Source organism: Delphinus delphis, chromosome 7 (genome assembly GCF_949987515.2).
Source record: "Delphinus delphis chromosome 7, mDelDel1.2, whole genome shotgun sequence".
Classification (NCBI taxonomy): Eukaryota; Metazoa; Chordata; class Mammalia; order Artiodactyla; family Delphinidae; genus Delphinus; species Delphinus delphis.
In genome coordinates, this window is record NC_082689.1 from 64,993,212 (window position 1) to 65,005,711 (window position 12,500).

General features: G+C 36.2%; 1 protein-coding gene and 1 pseudogene across 2 annotated transcripts in view; one reads left to right on the forward strand and one right to left on the reverse strand.

The window, feature by feature from the left end:
• Positions 1 to 12,500, reverse strand: part of XIRP2 (xin actin binding repeat containing 2) — a 299,799-nt gene that overhangs the window by 253,692 nt on the left and 33,607 nt on the right. The window lies entirely within an intron of this gene.
• Positions 1,218 to 1,631, forward strand: LOC132428141 (signal peptidase complex catalytic subunit SEC11C pseudogene; annotated as a pseudogene).

Below are 12,500 nucleotides of genomic sequence, written 5' to 3' on the forward strand. Positions count from 1 at the left end.
TCTTCTCATATGACATGGACATTAACTCCCACTACCTCTCCTGGAAGCTATCTGTTTCTGAGAAGGAATGCAATGTAGCGATTATCCCAGATTTCACAATGGCTATGGTGCTGGCAGCTCTTATCAGTGGCCCAGGCATGAAATAGTCTTTTTTAACATTCCCAAATGACCTCATATTGACTTCTCCCATGTAACTTATAAATAGGAGGTAAAATTATTTGTTTTGGAGATCTGACCAAATATACAAAAAATCATAATTGGTCTTTATTTTTTAAAGGAAATATGAATGAACTAATGACAGTTTTAAAACACACATATACTTTAAATAAAATAATCATTAGTAGTACACATTAATTTGAACTAAAAGAGAAAATAAAAACACATCAAAACCAATAAACTGGAAGATACCAGTAAAGAAAAATTAAGGATTAAAATGTGGTTTAAAAAAATCAGTAAGTTTCATGCCAACTTTAATTGTACCAATTATTCATTTTTTGGTTGGAAAAAAATTCAGAGGATCAAAGAGAAAAGGCTGCCATCATACATATTTCACTTCTCATTATTTGCCATTTTACCCAATTATATGCATCAGGACATTTTGGGTGTGTGGATTCCTGCTGAGGAGTATTTCTGAACTAGAAATAATTGAACTGGACATGAAATCAAACCCACTATGGAACAAGAGTCTGTACTCTGGAGGAAAATCATCTTGATAGAAAAGTCCAGGCTAAAGATCACATCAATGACCCAGCTTATCTCTTGGAATAGCAGCTGGAGAATAGGTGAAAAAGAAGAGACTCAAATTAAAGACTTTACAAATTCTAATTTAGGTTGCAAACACACAAATACAGGACATTCACCATTCTGATTGGCCTAATGAGGCCCAGTCATATGCCTACCACTAGCCGGTCACTGTGATATGGGACAACCATGCTCATTTTTGGCCAGACTGAATCACATGCCCCACTTCAAAAGGTATCCACCCTCATGTGAACTGAAATAGAAGGGTGTTGTTTGCTATAAGAAGTCAAGTGAGCTGTCTGTAACACCCGGAGCCCGCGGGCCGCCTCGGCCCCAGAGACCCCGGCATGGTGCACATGGGCACTGCGGGGTCACATCTCCCCGTGTCTAGCTTGGACATCTTAGGGGACCCGAGGAAGATGAACAAGCACCAGCTCTATTACCAGGTCTTAAACTTTGCCATGACTGCGTCATGAATGCTCATGATCTGGAAAGGCCTGATCGTCCTCACTGGCAGCGAGAGTCCCATCATGGTGGTGCTGAGTGGCGGCATGGAGCCAGCCTTCCACAGGGGCAACCTTCTGTTCCTGACAAATTTCCGGGAAGACCCAGTTAGAGATGGTGAAATCGTTGTTTTTAAAGTAGAAGGACAAGACATTCCAACAGTGCACAGAGTAATCAAAGTTCATAAAAAAGATAATGGAGACATCAAATTTCTGACTAAAGGAGGTAATAATGAAGTTGACAATAGAGGCTTGTACAAAGAAGGCCAGAACTGGCTGGAAAAGAAGGATGTGATGGGGAGAGCCAGAGGGTTTTTACCATATGTTGGTATGCTCACCATTATAATGAACAACTCCCAAAATTCAAGTATGCTCTTTTGGCTGTAATGGGTGCATATGCGTTACTAAAACGTGAATCCTAAAATGAAAGGCAGTTCCTGGGACCAGACCGAAATAAATTCTGTTGAAAAGCTAATATATTTGAAATGTTCCACTTTCTGTATAAAAGGAAACAATGTGGAGATGTTTTTGTCTTGTTCGAATAAATGATTCATCAGTGAAAAAAAAAAAAGGTCAAGTGTACATCACGACAAATAGTTACATAATGACCAAAACCTCCACAGGTCCACTATTACAAAGAATCAGTACTTTGTCTGATCCTATGAAGGCAGTAGTATTTCCAAATAGCTTTAAAGTGGAGACCAAAAGAATCCTCTGATCAGGCAAGGACAGAGTAAAGGGAGAGTAGAGTTACTGCATGACAGTCTCCAAAAATTGCTTCACCTTTGAATGGTTCGGCTAGCTTTTAAATTTTTACGTATTGAGTTAGTATTTTAAAATTAAAAATGAATTATGTATCATATGAATAATCTTTCTTTTACTTTTTAAAAAATAAATTAAGAGAAAAGTGATACAAACATATCTAAATTATGTTATCAGTCTCATGGTGAAGATCTGCAGTTGGTATGTTTTTGATATTTTTCTCCCGTGAACCTGAAGAGAAAATGTTTTTATTCTAAATAACAAAGGAAACAATGTTTCCTGTAGAAATATCTCAATTAAAAACATTTAATTATTCCATCTGATAGCCATTTATTTGTATACAATGGTACTGAATTCAAATTTAATGAAACTATGTTTTAATTTTATTCATCTTCGTTAGATCTTATTCCTGATGATTCATGTATATTTTGATGTTTTCATTACTAGCACAAGATATGCCATTTGAGAATTTCAATTTAATTGGTAACATTTTGATGTTAACTATTTTTAACACTTATGTCAGCCATTTGGTTGATGCTGTGGAGCTTAATATTCAAAACAGTCCCTCTTCAAGGCATTTATTTTGCATTTTAAAAATACCTGATACTGAATATCTTTTCTAACACAAGTGAAATACAGAATTTTTCAATGAAAAGATCATATTTTGAAAGTAATGATTTTAACATTTCCTGTCTCCTCTTAGGAAATATTTATCAGTGCCAGTTTATAAAATATGCATAATCACAATGCTCTTTAAATAATACATAGAATTTGATGTTTGTGGAGAGACTGTACCATATTTTTATGGAAAGAGCATAATGAACAATATGGAACTTGGCAGCGTATTTGAGTTCTGGCTCTATCACTTACTAGCTGTGTGTCCTTGGACTGACTATAGTTGCAAAGGACCTTTTGCTTATATATGAGATGGAAAGAATGATATTATTAGGCAATGCATTTATGTGACTTTTGAAGTTTTTCATAAATATAAAGTGAGACAGTATCTGTAAAAGCATGCTATATATTTTTAAGGGCTACACAAATTAAAGACAATATTGTTTCAGGGGTCTTTGCATGACCTCTAAAGCTATGTTTGTCCTAGGACTGAAAAATGCCCAAGAGGATTAGGGGTTTTTTAAAGCCTGACTGAGTCAGGGGAGTTTCTTGTCAAAGAGAAGTAATATGAAGAGGGATTTGACTCTGCATGGCTATGGAGCCTTCTGGCAGCTTTGGAAGCTTTTCTAGGGCGTGGGTGCTTGTGACAGTTTTATAGCAGCACAGATACAGCAAGCTGAGGACCTACTGACTATTGAAGAGAACACAGTTTTCTGGAGAATTTCTGTATTAACTGGGAGGAACTTGAAGGGTTAGAATTTTCACAGAGAAGACAGAAAGAGTCAGAGGAAGATGTTTTATTGCTGCTCCTTTATTATATCTTTATCACCAGACTAGTGCCATGTAATTAGTAGTACCTTCTAGTAAAGATTGGTATCAAAGGTGAAAATATTTGGCAAGATTCTCTACTCAAAGTAAGATATATAATTGTCCTGGAATAACTTAAACTAGTATGTTTTTATTTCTTCTTTTTATAGAATACGTGTTCTATTGATCATTTCTTTTTCAAATCATTTATATTTGGGAATATAAGAAAAACATGTAGAAAATTTTAAAAAGATAGATAAGCATAAAGAGTAATATAAAAATCACTAAAAATTCTAACATTCAAAGACTCATACATGAATATGGTTAGCCTGTTCATACAGTTCTTTCCAGTCCTTCACTCTTTCTAGCTATCTGTAATTCTATCTGCTATTTATCTGATGACCTATTATTTTGCACAGTTGAAAATATATTTTACATGTGGTTTTAGATATTGCATTTTATAACATTATGTAATCACCATTTCCCACATAACAGACTCATTTACTAACTAGAATAGTTGCTATTACCACCTATTAGACATTTCTTAACATTTTGTAATGAATTCAAAAGACTTCATTAACACAATCATAGTTTCGGGGTCATTCATGCCCTCAATTATAATGGAACTCCTCTGCAAGTGTCTTAAGATAACATTTCATAATTTAGGGAAAATGTCTCTAAAGACACATTGTCACTCAAGGAGATACTTATTTATTATCTCATATTTGACAAACGCTGACTTTTGAAGTATTCATACACAATTCATGCATTTTTAAGAGGAAAGTGGAAGAAGCTGTAGCCATAGGTAACAAAGCTATGTTATAAGGGACCAATGTTTATACTTTATTTGTATGTTCTTTGTGTTCATTTTTTAGTGCTAGGTAACAAATTATCATAAAATTTTCAGCTTAAAGCAGCTCACATTTATTATCTCTCAGTTTCTGTACGCCAGAAGTCTGGGCAGGGATTAACTGAGTTCCTGCTTCAAGGTCTCAGTTGGCTGCAATTAGGGTGTCAGCCAGGACTGCATTCTCATCAGAGGTTCAACTGGGGAAAAGATCTACTTCCAAGATCCTTTAGTTTGTTGGCAAAATTCATTCTTTTGGAGCTGAAGAACTGAGGGTTTTAGTTTTTTGCTGGAGGCCACAATTCTCTTTGAGACTGCCTGCAATTCCATGCTACATGGGCTTCTCCACTTGAAAGAAAGCCATGGCGACTTTCTTCTTCAAAGCAAACAACAGAGAGAGACTCTAGCAGAACAAAGTCTTACACAATGTAACATAATCATGGGAGTGACATCTTTGACTTTTGCCACATTCTATTGATTACAAGCAAATCACAGGTCCTACCCTCACTCAAGGGCTTGAACAACAGAAGACAGAGATTATTGGGGCCACCTTAAGATCTGTCTCTATACTTCTGTGATTTTCAAAATTCTATAATAAACATGTATTATGTTTGCAACATGAAAAATAGTAAAAACAAAGCAAAAAAAACCCTCCACAAAAATATAAAGGGACTTGTATCTTTAAAACAACAATGGACTAATTAATAACATGATAATGAAATTTAAAAGTACTATTCACAAATAGCTTGAGAAATATCAAACACATAGGAATAAATCTAACTAATGATATGTTAGATACCTACACTGAAAAATACAAAATATTACTGAGAAAAATTTTAGAAGACCTAAATAGCTAGAGATGTTTTATGTTACAGAATTGGAAGATTCAACATTTATAGGTGTAAATTCCCCCTAAATTGACATATAGTTTTAATGTATCTCAATTAAAATTCCAGAAGTGGGGTGTGTGTATGTGTGCACGTGTCTGTAAGTTAAAAGACTGATTCTATAAACTTAAATGCAAACATAAAGGGATTAGTATAGCCAAGACAATCTTGAAGAGGAAGAACTAAATTGAGGAAGTTCACTAGATTCTAATATTTATTGTAAAGATACAATAATGAAGACAGTGTGGTATTAGTGTGTGGATAGACAAATAGGTCAAAGGAATGAAACAGTGAGTCTAGAAATAGATCCATATGTGGAGGATAACTTGATTTTTATCAAATGTGCCACAACACTTCAGTATATGTCAAGGGGTGGGAGTGGTCATTTCAACAACGGTGCTGGAGCAAATAGATGCCCACATGGAAAAAAGAAAAGTCTTGACCTCCACCTTATACCATACACAAAAATTAATTCAACTTGAACCATGTATCTGAAAGTAATAAAGCCTCTAGAAGAAAACATTGGAACATTATAATATTGGGGTAGGTAAATATTTCTGGAACAGAACATTAAAGTAAGAATTTATAGATTAGACTTCATTAAAATAAAGCAATTCTGATAAGCAGAAGACATTATTAGGAATGCAAATACGCAAGGCACAAACAGGGAGATGGGAGATGGAAACCTGACAAATGACTTATACCTAAGTCATTTGTATAAGTGGGTGAGGACCACACTTCTCTCTCTATTTTTATGATATTCCCATGTCAGCCTGAGAATCATTTTTTCATGTGAAAAGAATGAATTCAAAAGATGTTTTAAATGACTTGACTCAGGAAGTCATCTGATGTAAGAAACCCAAAGTAAGAAGGTGAGAAGAAACAAAGAAGTACATCTCCAAATATGTTCAAACCACCATTTCTTTCCGGGAATCAGCAAAAACAACATAAGAAATTAAGGAAGAGATATGCTGGTGAATTTTTATTTTAAAAATATCAAATATAGAGTAAAACAAGAAAAGAAAAAACAAAAAGAGCACTGGTTTCAAGAAATAAGTAGTCAGAAACACTTTTTAATAATATTTTCATAATTTTATAATCACCATAATCTAATAATACTATAAAGACTCACTCACAATAATACTCCAGTAATACCACAATCTCCAATAATGGATATCTGTCAATCTAAAAAGAGAAGCAAGTGCAGGCTACTTAAGGCCATTGACTAGAGCCTTTCAGAGGTACCCTGGAAAGTCAGATTTAAACTCCTGAGATGATCTTTGCTTTTCAGAATTCTTATCAGTGTAACTGGAAGCAGGGTTTTTGAGGACAGCAGATAAATAGGGAAGGATCCCCAAAATGCTATATTTCTAAGGACCGTAGCCCTCACTTAATAAGGAGATATGTTCAAGTGAAAACATGCCTTATCTGGCCTAACTGTAGCTTATTATAGAGCAGTGGTTCTTAAATTTTAGCATGCACCAGAATCACCTGGAGGGTTTTTTAAGATGCAGATTGCTAACCCTAGCCCGAGTTTCTGACTTAGTAGGTGGTTAGGGTCACCCAATTTGTATTTCTAACAAGTTCACATGTGATGCTGTAGCTGCTGGTTGGGGGATCACTCTGATACAGAGTATTTACAAAGGCTTTATGCTGATCTCTAGTATTTGAGAACTAGAGCAAATTTCTCCACTATCTGTTTATATTGAATCTTGGAAATTCTAGGGAACTTCCACTAGTCTAATTCCACAATTGTAAGGAACTTGTGTCAAGATAATAAAGTCTCCCAAGGGTGATTCGCCCTGCGGACCCTTGGCTTTATGCTGATCATCCAGAATTGTTCTCATTCATGAATAGCCCTGCTGACCTGTACTCATATTTGGCTGGAAGATGAGAGGTGAGGAACGTTCACGAGCATTCTACTCCACCAGTTGTTTCCATTTCTTGTGTAAACAGAATATGTAAGTTAAACATTTGGGAGAGCAAAAATTTCAGAAGGTCATTTTAATTCTGTGAAGGAAATGGAACCAAGGACACCCAGATTCTTAAATGATGGCAATGATCTTGGGTTAACTTTTCTCACAGTGATTTCCTCTTCTCTGGGAATGGCCTCTTCTCTGGGAATGGCCTCTGGGAAAGAGGAATTGGTAGTCATGCTCTTATCTGACCCTCCCCCTAGCCACATCTGATTAGTGCTGCACTGAACGTTCAATCAACATCAAACCAGTAAATATTTTCTAGATTTTTTAAGTGGAACTGTGAATCAGTCTTTCTATGATGGAAAATATTGTAAAATGTAAAACTGAGGTGCTGAGTGAAGGAGGTTGTGTTTCCCAGCATGGTGATCATGATGAACAGGACAGATGCCATATTCCCCAGCATGTGGTGGAAGATGGTTCACACTGATAAAAAACTGAACTGACATTATTGGGAAGGAAAAATATCTGGATAGGGAGGGAGAGGAAATGAGAGAGAAGGAGATCTGGCAGAATTCAATGACCTATTTACAGTAGTTCATGATGTTCAATTGCATAATTTCCTGGACGATTAGCTGATGGTTTAACCCTTCTCTGAGCACCCAATTTTCTTAGGTTTTTTGAGTTGGTTGCTATTACTTGCAATTTAATTCAAGAGGCTCTTCTTGTTATTAAGCTTAAGTCAAGAGGATGCTGCTTGAAAAAAGACAGCTATTTAAGTTACAGCTCTTAGAGTCAGTGGGGAAAAGAAGAAAGGAAATAGAGGAAAATGGAGTAGTAGATGCACGTTTCCTCCACCTAGGAAAAAGCCTATGGATGAGTGTGAAATAAATGAGGGGGAAATCCAAGAGCACAGGGCCCCTTCCTGTTCCATAACTGAGACGTTACGGAAGATGTTTGTGTAGTGCACTGTGCACCAACTTGGTATGTGTGAAACAAGTTAAGGAGCAGAACAGGATGGCCAGGGATAGAAGGGCTTTAGTTAGCCCTCCTGAACTTCTCTTAGAGAATTATGACTATTGCTTCCCTTGAGCACTATTTTAGCCAAAAGTATGGACTGAAAAATAACCAAGCAAAGACTATGGCATCAGAGACCAGTGGAGCACCTGAGGGCCATCAGGGAAGACGGGGTTGTTTTCTGGAGAAAAGAGGCCTCCAGTAAGGAATGCAGCCCTGCCAATACTTTGATTTTATCCCAATGAGAATCATGTAGGATTTCTGACCTCTAGGGTTGTACGATGATAAATTTGTATTGTTTAAGCCATTTAATTTGAGGTAATTTGTTATAGCAGCAATAGGAAGCCAATATTGTTACTTAAATTGGAAATTGGACTGATAAACCTAAAGTAGTTCTTATCTTACCCCTCAGCTGCCTTTTTTCCCCTGTTGTTTCTACTCTGATCATTTCTTTAATAATTAATTGTAATCCCTAGATTTAAAGTCTATACTAGTGAAGAGCAACACAAGGACTAAAATATTAGTTTTCCTATTTGAAAACAACTCCAGAAAATAACATGAGGAAGAAAACATTTCAAACTAATAGTACACATGAGTCTTTTAAAATCATATTCTCAACTTAATGAGCCATGCCCATCTTTTTCTCCCATTACCAGGAACAACTGAGAGTAGACTATTTAAAATAAATCATGTTCTCAGGGTTTCGAGCTATTGCTGACTATATTATGACTGGTGCATTGAGCCTGCTGGGTCAATGGACAGCTGCTATTTTATTTATTTGTATACTTCTGGGCTACATTTTAAGCATGAAAAACATTGTGCAGGGCTGATGTTTCCTCTGCCCTATGGTCTGCTCACTGAGTAAATTCTTAGACAATGAGATTGTATTTCTTTGGCGGAAAGTAAACACTTACTATATCTCATGTCAGGGAAAAATTCTGCACAAAGCTTGAATAGTAAAATGATGCCAACTGAAAATGTGACGCTATCCTGCCAAATACAACACTAGGTTAACGTGGATTTAGAAGACAGAGTTGCCACTGAATAAGAGGACTTTATTTCGTAACGCAGATTGATCTGGGTATTTGTAATAACAGCAGAGATTACTACGGTTAGCCTCTTGCGCCCTTTGAATGCCTCAATAAAGTAGACACTTCTGCTCAACATTCCCTTTAATGGCAATGATGAAAATGACAGGTGGTAGCAGATTGGAACGGTAGCTATTTTAATTAATTAATTTATTTATTTATTAACATCTTTATTGGAGTATAATTGCTTTACAATGGTGTGTTAGTTTCTGCTTTATAACAAAGTGAATCAGTTATACATATACATATATCCCCATATCTCTTCCCTCTTGCGTCTCACTCCCTCCCACCCTCCCTATCCCACACCTCCAGGTGGTCACAAAACACCAAGCTGATCTCCCTGTGCTATGCGGCTGCTTCCCACTAGCTATCTATTTTACATCTGGTAGTGTATATATGTCCATGCCACTCTCTCACTTCGTCCCAGCTTACCCTTCCCCTTCCCCATGTCCTCAAGTCCATTCTCTAGTACATCTGTCTTTATTCCCATCTTGCACCTAGGTGCTTCATGACCATATATATATATATTTTTAAAGATTCCATATATATGTGTTAGCATACGGTATTTGTTTTTCTCTTTCTGACTTACTTCACTCTGTATGAAAGACTCTAGGTCCATCCAAGTCACTACAAAAAACTCAATTTTGTTTCTTTTTAGGGCTGAGTAATATTCCATTGTATATATGTGCCACATCTTGTTTATCCATTCATCTGTTGATGGACACTTAGGTTGCTTCCATGTCCTGGCTATTGTAAATAGAAGCAATGAACAATGTGGTACATGACTCTTTTTGAATTATGTTTTCTCAGGGTATATGCCCAGGAGTGGGATTGCTGGGTTGTATGGTAGTTCTGTTTTTAGTTTTTTAAAGAACCTCCATACTGTTTTCCACAGTGGCTGTATCAGTTTACATGCCCACCAACAGTACATGAGGGTTCCCTTTTCTCCACATCCTCTCCAGCATTTATTGTTTGTAGATTTTTTGATGATGGCCATTCTGACCGGTGTGAGATGATATCTCATTGTACTTTTGATTTGCATTTCTCTAATGATTAGTGCTGTTGAGCATCTTTCATGTGTTTGCTGGCAATCTGTATATTTTCTTTGGAGAAATGTCTATTTAGGTCTTCTGCCCATTTCTGGATTGGGTTGTTTGTTTTTTTTGATATTGAACTGAATGAGCTGCTTGAAAATTTTGGAGATTAATCCTTTGTCAGTTGCTTCATTTGCAAATATTTTCTCCCATTCTGAGGGTTGTCTTTTCGTCTTGTTTATGGTGTTCTTTGCTGTGCAAAAGCTTTTTTGTTTCATTAGGTCCCATTTGTTTATTTTTGGTTTTGTTTCCATTTCTCTAGGAGGTGGGTCAAAAAGGATCTTGCTGTGATTTATGTCATAGAGTGTTCTCCTTATATTTTCCTCTAAGAGTTTGAAAGTGTTTGGCCTTACATTTAGGTCTTTAATCCATATTGAGTTTATTTTTGTGTATGGTTTTAGGGAGTGTTCTAAATTCATTCTTTTATATGTACCTGTACAGTTTTCCCAGAACCACTTATTGAAGAGGCTGTCTTTTCTCCATTGTATATCCTTGCCTCCTTTACCAAAGATAAGGTGACGATGTGTCCGTGGGTTTATCTCTGGGTTTTCTATCCTGTTCCATTGATCTATATTTCTGTTTTTGTGCCAGTACCATACTGTCTCGATTACTGTAGCTTTGTAGCACAGCCTGAAGTCAGGGAGCCTAATTCCTCCAGCTCCATTTTTCTTTCTCAAGATTGCTTTGGCTATTCAGGGTCTTTTGTATTTCCATACAAATTGTGAAATTTTTTGTTTTAGTTCTGTGAAAAATGCCATTGGTAGTTTGATAGGGATTACATTGAATCTGCAGATTGCCTTGGGTAGTAGAGTCATTATTACAATGTTGATTTTTTCAATCCAAGAACATGGTATATCTCTGCATCTATTTGTATCATCTTTAATTTCTTTCATCAGTGTCTTATAATTTTCTGCATACAGGTCTTTTGTCTCCCTAGGTAGGTTTATTCCTAGGTATTTTATTCTTTTTTTTGCAATGGTAAATGGGAGTATTTTCTTGATTTCAGTCTCAGATTTTTCATCATTAGTGTATTGGAATGCAAGAGATTTCTGTGCATTAATTTTGTATCCTGCTACGTTACCAAATGCATTGATTAGCTCTAATAGTTTTCTGGTAGCATCTTTAGGATTCTCTATGCATAGTATCACGTCATCTGCAAACAGTGACAGCTTCACTTCTTCTTTTACAATTTGGATTCATTTTATTTCCTTTTCTTCTCTGATTGTTGTGGCTAAAACTTCCAAAACTATGTTGAATAAGAGTGGTGAGCGTGGGCAACCTTGTCTTGTTCCTGATCTTAGTGGAAATGCTTTCAGCTTTTCACCATTGAGGACGATGTTGGCTGTGGGTTTGTCATATATGGCCTTTATTATGTTGAAGAAAGTTCCCTCTATGCCTACTTTCTGCAGGGTTTTTATCATAAATGGGTGTTGAATTTTGTCAAAAGAGTTCTCTGCATCTATTGAGATGATCATATGGTTTTTCTCTTTCAGTTGGTTAATATGGTGTATCACATTGATTGATTTGCATATATTGAACAATCCTTGCATTCCTGGGATAAACCCCACTTGATCATGGTGTATGATCCTTTTAATGTGCTGTTGGATTCTGTTTGCAAGTACTTGTTGAGGATTTTTGCATCTATGTTCATTAGTGATGTTGGCCTGTAGTTTTCTTTCTTTTTGACAACTTTGTCTGGTTTTGGTATCAGGGTGATTTTGGCCTCGTAGAATGAGTTTGGGTGTGTTCCTCTCTCTGCTATATATTGGAAGAGTTTGAGAAGGATAGGTGTTAGCTCTTCTCTAAATGTTTGATAGAATTGTCCTGTGAAGCCATCTGGTCCTGGGCTTTTGTTTGTTGCAAGATTTTTAACCACAGTTTCAATATCAGTGTTTGTGATTGGGCTGTTCATATTTTCTATTTCTTCCTGATTCAGTCTTGGCAGGTTGTGCATTTCTGAGAATTTGTCCATTTCTTTCGGGTTGTCCATTTTATTGGCATAGAGTTGCTTGTAGTAATCTCTCATGATCCTTTGTATTTCTGCAGTGTCAGTTGTTACTTCTCCTTTTTCATTTCTAATTCTATTGATTTGAGTCTTCTTCCTTTTTTTCTTGATGAGTCTGGCTAATGGTTTATCAACTTTATCTTCTCAAAGAACCAGCTTTTAGTTTTATTGATCTTTGTTATTGTTTCCTTCATTTCTTTTTCATTTATTTCTGATCT